The 18347-nt window shown below is 37.6% G+C and overlaps 1 protein-coding gene across 1 annotated transcript in view; it reads right to left on the reverse strand.

Moving 5' to 3' along the window:
* The window catches only part of LOC136850529 (prohormone-1-like), a 139511-nt gene extending 133649 nt beyond the window's left edge, over positions 1-5862 (reverse strand). Inside the window, exon 1 of the mRNA XM_067124115.1 lies at positions 5748-5862. The gene's annotated coding sequence lies outside the window, so the exon portion shown is untranslated. The remainder of the gene's footprint in view (positions 1-5747) is intronic.
* Positions 5863-18347: the final 12485 nt, after the last annotated feature.

Here is an 18347-nt window from a genome sequence, read left to right on the forward strand (position 1 = left end):
ATGCGCGCTGACAATATCTGATTTGCAACCAGTACAAGTTATATATCTTCTGGTAGTTACAGATTTACGAATACTCAATTCAGCTTACATGGATGATTGGTGCCACTATTTCATTCTATCGTGAGTTGTTTTCACAGACTAAACTCCTACTTTCAGAAGCTCAATACCGAACTGTATTAATATATATATAAGCTCGCTAAATTAAATGTTCACCAATAACTCTTAAGAAACCACGTCACCTCTGGAGCGCAATGATGCCTGAGCAGGTCACACAAGTTGGGCAAAAAGAAGCTGTTTGCTGGAAGTGTAAGCGACGACCGAAGAACCTAAAAGACCAGATAATTCTAACATGAACATCATTACTTCTCTGAAACATTCGTGACCGGAAAGAAAGAAATTGTAATTTCTTTCAACACGGCGAATCTTACGCTCTTTTCCGGCATATTCATTGGCTTTCTCCGCAAACACCTGCCTCGGTATTCAGCCACAGAGTGCGGATGAATGCAGCGTTTTCCATTTGACAGATGTTCTAAGGTACCACATCTTGTCCCTTTTTTGCAAAGTGTCGAATATGCATTTTTTTATTTATTTAATTTTTTTCTAGTTATCCGCACCGACGGTGATTTCATTATCGATTTCTGGGTTCAGCTAAGTATAAGTGTAACTCTGTCACATTCCAGGACGTCTGGTGAAAGAGACACACTTGATACGTAGCTGAAACGGGATAAAATTAGTGATAAAATCACCGTCGTTGCAGAAACAAAACAAGTGAATAAAAGTGCCGAAGTTTCTTCGGCTCAATCGAGTTTTCTGTACAGCCGCTGCTGCGCATAACCAAGGCCACCGAAAATGGATCTATCTTTCGGTGGTCTCGGTATAATACTCTGTGGGCCACGGCCCATGAAACTTTAACCACGGCCCGGTGGTGGCATATCCTACATCGTTGCCAGAAGCACGATTACGGCTAACTTTAGCCTTAAATAAAATAAAAACTACTGAGGCTAGAGGGCTGTTTTTGGTATGTTTGATGATTGGAGGGTGGATGATCAACATACCAATTTGCAGCCCTCTAGCCGCAGTAGTTTTTGAGATCTGAGGGCGGACAGAATAAAGTGCGGACGGACAGACAGAGCTGGCACAACAGTTCGAAACTAATCTCTCTCTCTCTCTCTCTCTCTCTCTCTCTCTCTCTCTCTCTCTCTCTCTCTCTCTCTTCCAATAGCTTGGTGGTAGCGCGTTTAGCTCACAACTGGACGACCCGCGTTCGAATTTCGAACAGGGCGAAGAGGGACAGATGGGCGCGTTCCCCCCCAAAAAAAAACATTCCATTGCGCCTCTGATGAATGACGGACCTGGTTATTGGACAACTGTTGTGGGTTGTATCTAATGTGGAACGGTATGGATTGGACGAGATGATCTTCATCCTACAGGAATGAAACCGTACATTAAAGAGTCCTAAGATTCTCTCTCTCTCTCTCTCTCTCTCTCTCTCTCTCTCTCTCTCTCTCTCTCTCTCTCTCTCATCCCAAATAATTTCATTCGTTTTGTGGGCCCTAAATAAGATTATCCAATTTGTCCTTATGAATATCCATTACATATTTATGAAATACAATATTAAATATATATGAAACGCGTCAGTGTTAAGCGTAGGGCGTTGCGCCCGATGAGAGTAAAATGGCCTTAATGAAAAGCAGATCGTCTTGTCGGCCAGATTAGTTAACGATGCCTGTACAAACTGACCTCCATTTCTATCCTGAATTGTCTTATTGGATGCAATGTTGAAATGCGGCGTTAGAAAGCTTTTGCGTAAATTCAGCATCATTAGCTCTGCCAATATTATTTTAAGCGTGATAAGGTTTGCTGGCAACGTCCTCTCCTAAATTGAATCGCCCAAACCTTGCGTCTACCGGCTCAGAGGGAAACCTCATTAGGCCGGGTACCTTCGGAGTTAAAAAGGGAGATTGCTCGGTAATATTGGTAATATTCGAAATGAGAAACGTTATGAGCGGCGAGCCACTTAACGCGATAGTACTTAGGGAATCAGATGTTACAAGGCATATATATATATATATATATATATATATATATATATATATATATATATATATATATATATATGTATGTATGTATGTATATAAGCGATCTCATGATATTTGACGGATGAGTTCATATAAAATCTTGTTCTGTTAACGTCATCGCTTCTCCAGAAAGAGACGTGCCTTGTCAGTTATATTTTATTTCCTCTTAACGTATATTCGGAGGTACAAGTGGATGGGTGTCATGTTTGATAAACTTATAATTATTAGAAAATGCAGTAGAAATAGTGTCACAGACGTCGCAGTTCTAAAGAATGATTCTTCGGATTAAAAAAGTTTTTTTTAGATAAAGTGACGTAAAAAGAGGGATGTAATCCAAAATAGAGGTAAGAAACGCACAGAGAGAGAGAGAGAGAGAGAGAGAGAGAGAGAGAGAGAGAGAGAGAGAAGGCAGCATGGTACCCAGACCTTCAGCCTCATCTCTGTCTCATTCCTTTTTGGTAATTGATTGTGAAAATAGGTTTCTTTTCCATCCCATTTCCTACAGTTTTTCTGAGACCTAGACTTTCGAGAGCGGATGTTCGCTCTTGGCATTATATACAGACATACACACAAAATACACACATACTACACATGAACACTCGCACATACATACATATACATACATTACATATATATAATATATATATATATATATATATATATATATATATATATATATATATATATATATATATAAATATACACATACATACGTACATGCAATATGTATGTATGCATATAATGCTCAGAACATTCGCTCTCGAAAGGCAAGTTCTCTGGAAAAAATGGTTCGGGATAAGTTGGTCTAATGGATTCCATCATAAATGAAGGCTGAAACTAAGAAAAATGTGTGATATATCTTGCCAAGTTTATTCAAATGTTCATCCAGTGGAAATTCATGTAGTAATCCTATTTGCTTGAAACTGGAAGACTCGCCGTAGCCGCTGAGGTAAGGATTTTTGCAAAACTGGGTCACAGAAAATTCGGTTTGAGGATTTTGCCTCGTTAATTTTAGAGCGTGATCGAGCCATAAGCAAGAGATTAAAAAAAAACCCGCCCTTTGATCATTACTGACGTCATTTTGCCCCGTCCTCCCAACACGCAGTTCGCGTTTTTCTTATTTTTTCGTTTCAAGGGGCGTTTTTCCACGGCGCATCTTTTTCTACTCTGGTAAGTGACTCTTATTTCTTTCAGTGAGTTAATGAATTTCCAGGTATTAGGGTTTTTACGTGCAGAATGAAATCATTCTTAGAATTCTTGGTGTTTATGTAACAGAGTTTTTTTGGGGCGGATGGTTTATAACATCGACAGTGCAAAGTAACATACAGACTGGCTTTTTCTTTTGCCTTATCTCCGGATTTCGATTGTGCACTTTCGTTCGAAGAATATGATGAACTTAACTGACGCCGAATCATCCTGACAGAGATTCTCAAAGGCACTGGGAAAATGTTACGAAACTTAAACTAAAGAATAAAAAAAAATACGAAGAGCGAAAACTTTTTTTATTAGTTATGGTCCATCTTAAGACCAAGTTTCGGTCCGAACTTCGACAAAAGTCAAACAATCACTGAGTTGCGGCACAGTTTGGAAAGTCTTCATGAACGAAGTGCTCTTTCAAAATCTAGCATAGTTCCCTCGAAATATGAATCTGGTAACTTATCTTTTGAGTAAAGGGACCATTACCTAATGCTTTGTCATCCGTGACTGCAGTGTTGCCAGAGAATGTCTGAGGAAAAAATTGAGTGTTTTAATCCCCATGCTGGAAGCTGCGCCGTTATATTTGTCAGAAAAATACTGTCATTTATGCTCAAAGTTTTTCTTATTCGTGATGTGGATATTTGAATATGTGCACAAGAATTGCAGCGCGTAATATTCTGAAACTTTTTTTTTCTTGTTCAGCTCTGGACATATGAAAACTTAACAATAATAGATTTCATCATAAATTAAAAGTGTCATTCCCTCGTTATTAAGTAAATTTTTGCTAGTATATACAATAATGAATTCAAAATCATCATAGGTAAAAGTTGAACGTTTTCATTTAAAGCGTCATTTATTACCAAAGAAGTTGCGTTTTCCATTGATATGGTTATTGGTTCATAACTAAAAGTCATATAAAGGGCTCCAGTTGGCACTGTGAGAATTTGCTTTGCCTGGTTCTATTTACTAATAGGAGTGGTTTAACCACGACTCAGAGATAGTGAGATAAGTTCTTTACAGAGTTAATTTACTTAGAAATAAAAAAAAAACAATTCCAGACCAAGTTTTCTGGGACGAAACTTATGTATGTGTTTATATATATATATGTGTGTGTGTTTGTATGTATGTATGTATACTATATGTATATATATATATATATATATATATATATATATATATATATATATATATATATATATATATATATATATATATATATATATACAACCGAGAGAGAAAGAGAAGTTACACAAATTACAAATAACCTATACACATAAAATATGTACATATTAAATATTTGAAGATCTGGTATAGCAGTAAATGAAAGTTGAACTTGTTTCACTCCAATAACATGCCTTAATAAAAATGAAAGCCCTCGTTGTTTTTTTCGTTGAAAACAGTATTGCTCAGAGTGAGAAATTACAGACTGGTTGTTTTCTTACCAATGAAAAAGATGAAAGAATGATCAGTCTAAAAGAGACTTCAATTCGGGAGTGACAAAAATATCAGGAGCCAAACTGATATTTTTCTCATAATTAATTATTTTCCCCTAACTCGAAAAAACTGTAAAGTGATCACTTTTGCATCCATACTTCGACAGCTGTATCGTGGATGAACCCCTGTGCAGGAAACTTCTGCAACATGAGCCGCTTCATACACCTGCACGAGAGGTCCATCAGCAACACGTTGAGTCACACACACACACATACATACAATAAGCCTGTCTTGAATAGACTCCAGTGCCTTCCAAATTACAGTAGTAGCATTTAACGAAAAAATGTAGTATAAGCGTCCGAGAGCAGGGGATTGTAAATCTACGGAATTCTCCCGCCAGATTTCAGTTACTCTATTAACACACAATAAGCCGTCCTGAACAGACCTCCAGTGCCTTCCAAATTATGGTAGTAGCATTTGGCGAAAAAAATGTATAAGCTCCAGAGAGCAAGGAATTTTAAATCTACGGAATTCTCCCGCCAGATTTCAGTTACTCTATTAACACACAATAAGCCTGTCTTGAACAGACCTCAGTGCCTTCCAAATTATGGTAGCATTTAGCGAAAAAAATGTGTAAGCGTCAGAAAGCAGGGAGTTTTAAATCTACGGAATTCTCCCGCCAGATTTCAGTTACTCTATTACTTGACCCAACATAAATATGTTAACTCTGTAAGAGGATGTTAGGATGTCATTCGAAGCAGGCCCTTCATAGTTAAAAAAAAAAAATGTTAAACTGGTTTTATTCGAAGAATTCATGAAATGTGCAGTATATAGTAAAAGTTCCTCTTCAGGCAGGACAACCAAATTCCTTGAACTAAACAGAAAGTTTGACTTAACTTATAAATGACCATGGAAAATAATTCTAGTCTACATTACTTCCACTAATAATATCCCAAGGAGCAAGAGATTGTCTACACAATAAAAAAAGTAAACTATGAAAACACTGCAGTCAAACAGAAAAGCGTGACCCGCGCCTACCTTGGGCTTTCGTCTGCGGGTCAGGCGAGCGTGAGGTGCTGGTGATTGGTGGGTGCGGGAGGCGGCAGCAGAGAGGCGGTCTCGTCTGTGGACGACAACAGGGCGCACTAACCAACTCGTCGTCACCGCTGGACGTCCCGCCTTTTATACCCTCGCTTCGGTTGCCTGAGCACAATATGGTAACTCCTCGTGGTATCGACATTTCGGCATTTGGACAACATTTGTTGATTTCGCTGTGATTCTCGGTGGTTTCAGATAGCCCTCACAGGGTGGATTCACTTTCTGATTGTTCCTTATTGCATTCAGTTGCTTTGATAGTCGTGCGCGAGGGATGCTTGGAGGAAAAACAGATACCAGATTAAGTTCTCGTATGCCTTGAATAGGATGTTTCTTTTATCCTTAAGAACTGGCAAGGACGTTCGTTCGTGGCATCTCGAAAGATAATTCATGCGTATATCTTTTGGAATTTATACCCTCTTATAGTCTACCCAGCGTGCTTGGTCAAAGGAGGTTCTCGGGGGGTGAAAGAGCGATGCCAAATGTACTTTCCTCATTGTACAAGTAAGGCTATTGAAGACTCCCTTTGGAGTCTATAAAAAAAAGGCTTTATTTAAGAAACACGTCTCATTGTAACTGAGGGCAGTTTTATGATGATAATATTGTTAGAAATAGAATACGAAAATATCAATTGAGACAATGTGACACCGCTTTCCTCGCGTGCTGCTATATCTGTGTTTACCCTAAGGCGATGGTGAGGAAGAAACAATTGTAGTTTTCGGACATTAGCCTTGGATTAACCCATTCCACGAAAGGACCTCTAGGCCAACACAAGGAACAATGGATATCTCTCCAAAACGAAGCGTCAGCCCTCAAACAAATGAATAATAAATTAATGAGCCCTTTCATTCCTAAAAGTAGACCAATGTGACTTCAAATAATAAAATGATAAAGCATAGCAAAACTATGGCATAAAATAATGAAAATTAATAAATACTGTACTTACATTTAAAAATAAAAGAAATCTGATCTGCGAAAGAGAGAGAGAGGAGAGCATTTCCAATGCACAGATTATTTTTCAAACGACATTTGTGCGATCGTGAAACAACCTCGACAGTACGTAAAATGCAAGAAAAAAAGGCAGAGAAACGAAAGAAAAACTCCACTGATAAAAAGAAGACAAACGAGACCAATAATTACTAAAAGAAATGTGAAAAAACCCAGCAGTCCAAAATTATGAACTGACATTTAAAGGAGGGAGAGAGTTACCTGGTGACAGTTAACATTTAAATTTCATTTCATTTGTGACCACATATCTTCATTTATGATAATAACGTTTCTAAAAGAAGAGTTAGCGCTCAACTCAGTTGTTTACAAGGGAAACAAAACCAGGAAATACCAACGAGGATTATAACAGGTCAAGGTCTTAGAAAGGAAAGGGTATCGTCAGACCACGAGTGACTTACAAACTGAGATATCAGCGCTGTAAAGCGACTGGGGGCCCCCATTTTGACCAAGTACTCTAGGGAGACTGTAGTGAGTTTCAGTTGAGATACCTTTTTTCTTTCGTATCAGCTTAAAAAAATGTCTGCGTATTTTAGCTCAGATGCCTCAAGTTAGATCAGTGTCATTCTTTTTTACAGGGGCTGAAACTATAGAACAAAATATGAGGTAAACTATTATGGACTTGCCAAGTAAACTGCGCCTTTTTCAAAAACTAGTTTGAGTGCTAATGACAGTAGTAATTGCATGGTGCATAAACTTCCAAAGATCTCTTACAATTCATTGAGAGATGACTTTCAATCCCCGTTATTCTACAAATGTGCTTCTTGGTGGCTACTCTGTAATTACCGGAAATTTAATACAAAACTCATGTATCTGCGATGATATTTTCAGTAAACCTTTCCCGTTTAACCTCAGTTCATTGCATATTAAAGTACGCCACTCGGTAAGGGAGAGATATGTTCTCTTTCACAGTTTTTGATCTAAGTGAGCGAAAGAGACTGAACTTAGGGAAACCGTTCTTGGTCACGTGATCTCGCTCCATGCATACACTGTATAGTTAATTGTACACTGGTAACCTTTATTTAAACACTCTATGAATATGGTAATACTTGGTATTATTTTCGTCTCCAAGCTGTTGCCTGGTCCTAATCCTGTGAGGTACCATGAGTTGGCTATATCCCAAAATTGTGATCGATAAGTTTGGTTTCATTATTTAAAATATTTAAAATATTCCAAAGGAATCCAGTGCGTTTACTCAGATTTTCAGGTTCGGAAGGGTGGAATGCTAGATTTATAATTATGACTCCTCCTCCTGTTTGGGAAGGTCATTCTCAAGTTTTGGAGGGTCTCCATAAGCCAAAAAAACCCTGCCCAGACAACACGGAAAAAGTACTCTTCAAATTTTGGACTCCATCCTTAAATTATTTTTTTTTTGTCAAACCTGACCGTGAAAATCCACCGAAAATTACTGTGTAACTTACCAGTGGCCAAATTCATGTTTAATTAGAGTGTTGATCACAAGTTTGATTTCGTGCTCAGAACCTTCTGATACGACAGAACTAAAACAGTTTCTCAAGAATGATTTTTGTTTGCTTCTGACCTTAAGAAAAGGTCAAAGGCCAACATTTTCATTGCTGGTCCGTGGCATAATGTCATCAGAGCGTTGTCCATTTTTGGTTTATCACGGAATCAAAAACCCTCCGTACAAACAGAATGTGTAAATCAAGATCAGAACTTAATTAACTCAGAAGATTGCAGAAACTGTAGCCAGAGATATTATAATATTATACTAAAATTTAAGATATCTGTATTTTCCAGTGACCAAAAGTGCAAGTCAAAATTAATGAAACCTGTTCATTGTTCATGTGCAATTAAACAAGATTTGGGTCTTACTTTTGAAACAGATCGCAACAATATTGTTCCTTGTGTGAAATATCTTGTCTCCAGTCTGTGCCTTAATGTACAGTAGACTGATCAGTATGTTAATGAGTTATTTCCATTGGACGAAGTACATTTCTTACGATGATCTTAGTAAATTACATTAGGAATATTGTTCCTCAAGCATTTACGCAAGAAGTCCTGACTGAACAAGACATCTCTGAATCACTGCAAACATTTTAACAATCGTTGATCACAGAATGAGGACAGGAAAGGAATATGGACGATATTCCGAGGTATACGGGAACAGAACCTGTCTTATCCCCACATCAAAACAATTAGTGAGAGAAGATGACTCCTTTGTAATATGCTCCAAAACATTGTTCACTGTTAAAGGGATTTTGAGTTTTCTTAGGAACGTAATTTCACTTCACCATTTTTTCCTATATCAACATCCAGTTTAAGAAAATACTTTGAACAATGTCATTTTATAACCCTACCTGTTATGGATCCTGTTGTGAAAGAACCTGTGCCTGCTTGTTCTGACGGAGACCTCTCATTGCAGCAGACGTATTGTTGATACAGCACTGGTGAAGGGATGGTTTCGGATGCAGGGCATAACACCGCCATCGTCTGTTATGCCCTGGCGTAGGTAGACCTGATAATATGTTAGATTCTTGAAATCATCATATCCTGTGGTGCACTTTGTTCTTGAAACACCAGATTCCCCAGAAACTTCAATCGCACCAAACCCACCGTTATGCAGTCCAGGATGTTGTCCTCGTGGAACGATAGCGTCGCTTTGGGGTAGTGCCGTCAGTGCATCTCATGCGGTGCACCGTAGGCATTACTTAAGGTTCTTTGCGGCGTCCCTTGGGCCCCTAGCTGCGACCCCTTTCGTTCCTTCTCTTTCTTCCATCTTACTTTCCACCCTCTCCTAACAACTGATTCATAGTTCATCTGCTTTGAGGTTTTCCACCTGTTACAGTTCTTCATTGGAGAGGTGGGTAGAGCTCTCGGCTAGCACGCTGTTGGCCCAGCGTTCGACTCTCCGACCGGCCAATGAAGAATTAGAGGAATTTATTTCTGGTGATAGAAAATCATTTCTCGTCAGAATGTGGCGGTTCGGATTCCACAATAAGCTGTAGGTCCCGTTGCTAGGTAACCAGTTGGTTCTTAGCCACGTAAAATAAATAAATCTAATCCTTCGGGCCAGCCCTCTCTAGGAGAGCTGTTAATCAGCTCCTCAGTGGTCTGGTTAAACTACGATATGCCTAACTTAACCTCCGGTTACACCTTTCAAACCTTTCCGCTCTCGATTTCCGTTTTCAGAACCCAGCGCTTGGCCTTTTCAAACCTTTCCGCTCTCGATTTCCGTTTCAGCGCTGAATGACCTCATAGAACCCAGCGCTTGGCTTTTTCAAACCTTTCCGCTCTCGATTTCCGTTTCAGCGCTGAATGACCTCATAGAACCCAGCGCTTGGCTTTTTCAAACCTTTCCGCTCTCGATTTCCGTTTCAGCGCTGAATGACCTCATAGAACCCAGCGCTTGGCCTTTGTCCTAAATTCTATATTCTGTTCTAAGACCCACGTCGTTTCTTTCGTTGTCATTTCCTTGTATGATTGAAGTCACATTATTCTCTATACTGCCTCGTGACGATAGCGAGCAGCAGTTAAAACTGCGTCCTATTTCCAATGATTTTACTAATAATGAGACTGAACTGATATCAAAAGAAACGACCTTAATGCTGTGTAGCAGTCTTTAGAAGTGACTACAATGGGCTCAGTGATCCAATCATACCAAAGTAGGTTACTAATAACAGTATTACGTAATTCATATACTTCATCGTCAGAAAGTTTCACATTCCAAAGAACTGATAATATTACAGTGGATGGTGTTAGTTAATGCGAAGTAAGTCCCCTCTCATGCTCGTTTGACAAATCCATAACAAGTATTCTGTGAGAATTTCTTGAGACCGAAAGAAAAGGCCCCTTATGAATGGCCATTGAAAGAAGCAGAAGTAGACGGTGGTGGTGGCAGAAACGGGAGAGTGAAGTGATGAAACGGAAGTGTGCAAATGTATGGTGGAACAGGAACGACTGAGGTGACAAAGAAAAGGAGAAAGAACAGGAGACTTGTAAACACAAACAGAGAGTTAAGTAAACCTTAGTTTGACCAGACCACTGAGCTGGTTAACAGCTCTGCTAGGGCTGGCCCGAAAGATTAGATTTATTTTACGTGGCTAAGAACCAACTGGTTACCTAGCAACGGGACCTACACCTTACTATTGTGGAATCCGAGAAATGAATTTCTACCACCAGAAATAAATTTCTCTACTTCTTCATTGGCCGGTCGGAGACTCGAACGCGGGTCCAGCAGAGTGCTAGCCGAGAACGATACCAACCCGTCTAATGAGGAACTACGCACAGAGAGTGAGTGAGTGAGTCTGACTTACTGCCATTTTGCGCTAAATAAATGTATGGTATAGTTGCTAGATTCTTTGTTATAACGTCATTACAATGTTTACGGTAGGAAACAGTTAATAACGTTAAGAGATGAAGCAGAACAAGAGATGCATTAATTTCCTGACGATATATAAATGTTCGCCGACAAGGAAATGATTGCGAGGAACTTGCCTTCGGAATTGCATCATCATAAAAATCCACAATAGTTTTTTTAACATGGGCACACACACAAATACTCACAACATTATTGTCGGGTTAAACTGTACTCTTCGACTGAAAGAGAATTTGTCTGCCATATACAGCTTAACCTCTGCATCAAGTTTTTCATTTGTAAAGATTTGTGTATTTTTTCAAGTTTGGTGATGAGAAACTGAAGTGTTGTTTGGAATGAAGAGAGACTTTCATTTTGCTAATTTCATGTTGAATTAGAATTAGAATAGTTCAAAACGACTTATAAGACTCTGTTGTGTCCAAGTTGACTTGGACAGAGTTTTCACCGTCTGTCAAAAATACCTAGAATCCTAATGATAAATACATACGTGTTCTTTACCTTCATGTTTCTTCCAGTCCTGCTGTGGTCTTCTCATTATTAAGGTGGGCACCAGTTGTTTTCTCTTAACATTTTGAAATCCCCTCGTCATCCTTGACAACAATAGTGTCATCTGCATACCCAGCTAATAACGTAGCAATATTTTTTGTTGGTGATGAATATTATTTATATGGTCTTTCCCCGGGTAGCCTACAGAAAGCCTCCTGATAAATTATAAGTAAAATTATTAATAATGGACGTCCGGGTATCCTACAGAAAGCCTCCTGATAAATTATAAGTAAAATTATTAATAATGGACGTCCAATGAAGTATATCTTGTACAGGAAATGGCCAGAAACGGTCTGGTTAAAAGGGCGTTTCCCATTGCGTAAACAAAGTTATTACAAGGAAGGACTTTGATGTTTACATTTACTGAAAGTGCTCTATTTTTTCTGATCGCTTTTTAATATTTCTTTGTAAAGATCTGTGGTGGGTATTTGAAACAGACCACTTTATTTCTTGTTGAGGTTCCTTAACAGTACGTGAGGTGGACATTCTCTTGACCAGATGTGATATTCATGGCCACAGTTAATGTGTTTCGGACCGCCACAGTTTCTGCTCGTCTCAAGTTCAGAACATCTGCTACCGACGGTACATCCACATTTGGAGACACTGCTTACATTGGAACAAAAAATATACGTGCGGTTTATCGCGAAATTTTGGTGTTTACGGGGAAAGTGGTACCTTCAAGTTTTATTTTGCAACTCTACTCATTTTCTGGTTGTTTCTTGTTTGATGTCATAGATAATTCTACATCTGAGAAGTTGGAATGCCTTTCATAACGAGTTCCGTGACTAATTTTCATCTAGCAGTTTATTGTCCTTTAAAATATTAGGCAAATAATATTCAACTTTTTTTTTTAATTTCACACACGTTTCAGTTACATCAATTTTCTTGATTACCTGGCAGCTTCAAGATGAATTTGTTTTTATCGCTTCTGCGAGTTTTTTTTTTCGTTGAACGTAAAGGCAGTAGCTTGATGCTCTACAGGTAAATCCTGAAGTTTTCAAGATTAGAAATTTTGTCCAGGTTTCTGTTCTAGATTGTGACCCAAGGTAAATTATCGTAGGACCTACTTCTCGGTTTGTTTCCAGTGGCCTAATTGATGAAGCTTCGCGTGTCGCTGGCAGGTTTTGTCGTCAGTTTAGCATCTCCTCTGAATCTAAAGCTATTCAGGATACTAGATGGTCCTCTTCTAAGTGGGGAAAGATTTTACGAAACCACAGATCAGTCAGATATATTCCTGCTCTTTTGACATGACTGAGTAGCTAGCCAAGACTTGGTGGAGAGGACTACTTGACAAAATAGATATGGAGATGCACTAAGATATACTGATTATTGTGTTGTCCCTCTTAACAGTTCGACTCACTCAGTGAGTCACAGATGAGCTGAATCAAACTTAGTCTTGATTTGTTGGTTCGTGTGCTTTCTAGTGACTTAGCCTTTCCTCCTGATAATAAATCCTGCAGTAATGCGGAGGCTTTGGTCATGTTTCGCTGGGGCGTATGTTCTGTACCTCTGCTTGCCAAGTGAGATTCTAGGCAAGTTTTAACAAGGAAGGCACCAAGTGTGATCTTTTCGGGATGCATAGAGTCAAACTAGTGATGGCTGGACGTGTTAAGATAACACCGTATCTTCGTGGGATAAATAAACTGTTTTTATGAGATGGTATCAATCTTCAAAGGCCTGGTATGCAACAGGTATGGACTGAATTCACAACCTTTCTTTTTCTCAAAGAGGTTAACTATCATTGTGGACTCCTTGATGCAAGGAACAGCACCACCAAGAAGCAACAGCATTTTTCACATCATCTGATGATGACAGATTTTGTTCAGGGCTACTGTTTTGTTATTAGCTATGTTTAGTTCTATTAGTTACGTTGACTGGGGACTGTAATATTTGCTTTTTTATACACTTCAGTCTCACTCATATATACGGTCTGTGTTGGGTTTTTTTTTGGCAAGGCCTTAGATAGGTGTCATTTTGTTCGATATTTTATTTCCTTTTTTCCGTGTTTATTTCCTCAGTTTGTTTAGGGTTGGTGGGTATTCCATATTGCATTTTCCACACTGAGGGTATCCCCCCAAAAATCAATCCTGAGAATGTAAGTAGGAAAATTAGCTGGGAAGAGGTAAGAAATCCTAGCCAATTTAGTTTAGAGCAACCAATTAGGGTTGAGTTGCAAAATGACGTTAAGGTTGCTCTCTAAAGCCACTCACAATAGCAAGGTGTCAGCAGTCTGGGAGTTTTGTCAATGTTTGAGGTACACTAACAACGATCTGGGAGTTGGCCATGTGCTATATTTGATTTTCTTTTATCTAACACTCTCCTGAACTTATGGGTATATGTGGTATTGCATATCTTGTTCTTAATACAAAAAAAAAAAGATACACACAAACAAGAGATAGCGCATGGCCTCGGCCATCTTCATTCCATCTGTGGTATTTTAACAACACTCTGGATTGGGCGTACAAATTTAACGCAACATTCCATCGCAAATGGTGCAGACTATTCTGATAGTGTTGCAGGCAGAGGTTATAATTGCTATAAATGTCATAATTATCGGGTAGTGCCACAAACCTGAGTTAATATACATAGTTTAATGCAGTAACAGCATAAATAAAAAAGATGAAGGTTGATAAAATTTCGTTCACGGATTCAGTCCCAAAATCTGACATTTGTTGTTGATTATATTTTGTACACTCATGCGAAAAAGGCTAAACTTAGCGTTACCCTCCTAGAGTATGTGTACGACCCTTCATGTATTGAAAGCTTTTTGCAATTCAAACAAGATTAGCATCACTGAATAATCCTACAATAAACGTTTATCATTTTTTTTTTACCTCATATCACTCATATGTCACGTTTTAATTCTTTAATATAAGATTTTCTTACCCTGCAAGAGAAATGTTGCAAAATCATTGCAGAGAATCAGAATTGCTACAAAGAGGGACATTTTCCCACTGCAACACATCAGATTGGAGGGTTTTCTATATTTTCATAATTTACGAATGAATATAGAACTGTTTTTAAACAATGGTTCCCAAGGAACCAAATCGACTTATACTTGTTTTCAGCAACCAATCCAAAGACAGTAGATATTTCATCGCCTGAAGTAACAGTTTATTAAGCATTCCTCTTACTGGAAAAAATGGAATTCGGGAATTTAGGTTGTGGAGATTAACTGACAGTAACTTGCAGCATAGTTAGCAAAATTAAAGGGCGTTGATGCTATATTGCTAAATTTATAAATTCTTCAGAGTAATGTAATAAATGAGTGACCCATTCTCATGGGTCAAGGAAATTGCAATAGATAACAGAATGCATAACGGAATTTTTGAAAATCTTGAAATTAACCTATCAAAATTTCTTATAGGCAAAAATCCAAAATACTTATATATCATGTGGAACTCATGATAGCCTATATAAGCATTCAGGCAGGAAATGTAAGACGCGTCTTGATTGGTCGATGAAATCATGACAACCGCATTTTAAAAACAATGCTGGGATTACTCCAAGAAAAAATCGTTTTCTATTGAAATAGAACACTAAATAAATTTCTCTTAAATAGAACACCAAATAAATTTTTCTTATAAGCATAAAGTAAGCATTCATATGCATTTATCAAATTTTCAGTGGCAAAGTTGAAGAGACCTTGGGTGATCACCATCATTAAAGCATTTCTTCAGTGGGTTGTTTTTAATGTGTTTGGCGATACTGCATAAAGTCCCCAGCTTTCCATATGCATTACCTCAAGTTGTGGATACAATGGCATGGTGCCTCTCTTGTAAACAGCCCTCTTTTTATAAACTCAGTATTTGTACAAGTCATTCCTGTTGTAAACAATGTCATAGTGGGCTTAATTCCATGTTATGGTCATGGTAAACACACATTGTCTTCCTCACATTATTTACTCTTGTTGTTATTGGTAATCCAGAGCATTAGGGGCATTTTACTATTTCTTAATACTACAGTATTAAGAAATAGTTGCCAAATTCTACTACCTTGTAACTTTCTTGCACAATTATTGATAAAATTTGTCCCTCCACAAATTAAATTTAGAAAACTTTCCAAATTGCTTACAGTTATAATGGAATTATGGGTGTAATATTTCCTTTACGTAAATGAAATGGCATTGACATAAGTTTGGCTGCGAAAAAGACACCACTGTTTCCATAGCTTGAGGTAATGCTCATGAAAAACAAGACTTATCACCAATACACTCAATAATGAACTGAGGAAGTTTTTAGTAATGGTATTCACTAAATCTCGTCTTACCTTTATATATAAACATATAAATTTGTATGTTGGTTCAATTTATGCTTTCAAGGAATTTTAATTTGTGCTTGTTTAAATGAGTTTTTCATTTTAGTGTTGTCTGTAAATATTAGTTTGCCAAGGTTAAAAAAAAGTTAAGTATACCTTAGTTTAACCAGACCACTGAACTGATTTACAGCTCTCCTAGAGAGGGCTGGCCCAAAGGATTAGACTTATTTTATGTGGCTAAGAACCAATTGGTTACCTAGCAACGGGACCTACAGCTTATTGTGAAATCCGAACCACATTATAGCGAGAAATGAATTTCTATCACTAGAAATAAATTCCGCTAATTCTTCATTGGCCGGTTGGAGAATCGAACGCTGGGCCAGCAGAGTGCTAGCTGAGAATGGTACCCACCCGTCCAATGAGGAACAGTTTGCCGAGGTAACGCCTATGAGACAACCAATCAGAATTTGAGTTACAGTGTTTGTTAGTAACCAATCAAAGTGTAGTATTTATTCCCCGCATAGACTAACGGTACTTCGAGAGTTACTCATACTTATGGGTTGCTGCTTAGAAAAAGTTATTCATGAATTAGGTTCCATTCCACCATTTTACATTTTTACCATCTTCATATTTATTTTATTTAAGGAAAACTTGAATGTTTTGTTAGGTGATATGGCTGCAAATCCCACACCTGACATTTATTTATGTGGACCTCTCAGTATACATTGCATAGTGTGAAACTTTATGTCTTATATGTTCTCTTGCATGTCTTTCATGATGTTCTTGGATGTATGCATAGCTTTCAGATAAATATTTAAAGTATGTACAAGTTTATCTCCCATGCATAGTCCAAGGAGGAGGTAGTTCCATTATTAAAGGAAATTTTATATTTGCATTTGTAATCAGACATATTGGCTTAATTTGGAAAAGTTTTTTTTCATCAGTGAATTACAGTACTTGCTTGTATTTTTACTGCACTATAAAATATCACTGTTCACCACTGCAGACTTGGATAGATGAGTTTGGGGAAGATTTAAAAGCTCCAGTGCATTATGAATTAGATCTCATCTTTTCAAATCTGCATATGAGGCTGAACATTACATCAGCATGAGATATCATCAGAGTAATTATTCCATAGACTTCCGTTTATTAAAAATGATGGATTTGGGAGATGTTAAATTACTACCAACAGGAGTGGCTACTTTTAATCTTATAGTAATTGACGTGGTTGTTTCATCATTTTGATTTGATTTCCCTTTACACTCACGTAAGTAGGGATCCACATATTTCAACATTCAAACAGACTTCATATAATTTATATGAAGTTTAATTTAATTTACTGTATGTACAAGAGGAGTTTTATGACAGTAGTTTCAAATTACTTCTGTAACACTTCTAGTCACGGAAAATACACTCCTGTGCCACATTTTTATAATTCTATTGAAGATGCTCGATCTGGGGGTAGTAACTCCAGCATTCCTGAAAGCTTTTTTCTCTGGTATATTTAGCAATATTTATACCTAGAAATTCGTGTAAGAATGGAATTTCACCGGGTGACACGGGGCCTCCCTCAGAAATAGATTTTTCCTTTGTCAAAATCCCTTAATTCTAAGTTTTGGATTTACTATACACTGTTGGGTTGTAAAAACAGACTCATTTGGTAAAATGAAGTGATTTGTTTTATTGTTTGAAAATAGAGATTTGAACGTGTGTCTTATGCAGATAATCAAAGAAGGTGGCAATTCTAGTTATTGAGGAAATCTGATCCTTATATTTGTTGACTTATTAGGATGGGTGGAAGATATCTTTTTTATAATGCTATGTGTTCAGAACACTTTTCATTGGGAGAATCATTTTCTTATATTTTTTTGTACCTCATACAGTTTGTCAGGTCACTGTGTAGACCTAGACATAGGTACTTAGGTAATAAACCCTTTCATTTTTAAAGCTACCCAAACTTGAGTAAAATCTACAAATATTCATTATTACATTAGTTTTCTCATATCCTAAACTTTACACCATCCATCTTTCCACCCATCATAAGCTGTTTCTTATTGTTGTGACAATGAATGTCCAAATACCTTGGTTCCAATCCTTCCTTTCAAGTTAAAATAACCCCAGCTTTCCTGAAAGCTCTTTTCTCTGGTATATCTAGCATTGTTATACCTAGAAATTGTGCTATAATAAAACCGGGTGACGGGACCTTCCTGAAATAGATTTTTCTGTCAAAATCCCTTTTTTGTACACTACACAATCTTGAAAGTTTAACAATCTTGAAGAGAGCTGTGTTCAAGAATCTTTTCTGTAGTCTACTGTACAGTATATGCCTTTTTCATTATTTTCCTAAAGATGGTATTCATTCATAGCATTGGAGTACTTATATATTTATACTGTACTGT

The sequence above is a fragment of the Macrobrachium rosenbergii genome, chromosome 22 (genome assembly GCF_040412425.1).
Source record: "Macrobrachium rosenbergii isolate ZJJX-2024 chromosome 22, ASM4041242v1, whole genome shotgun sequence".
Classification (NCBI taxonomy): domain Eukaryota; kingdom Metazoa; phylum Arthropoda; class Malacostraca; order Decapoda; family Palaemonidae; genus Macrobrachium; species Macrobrachium rosenbergii.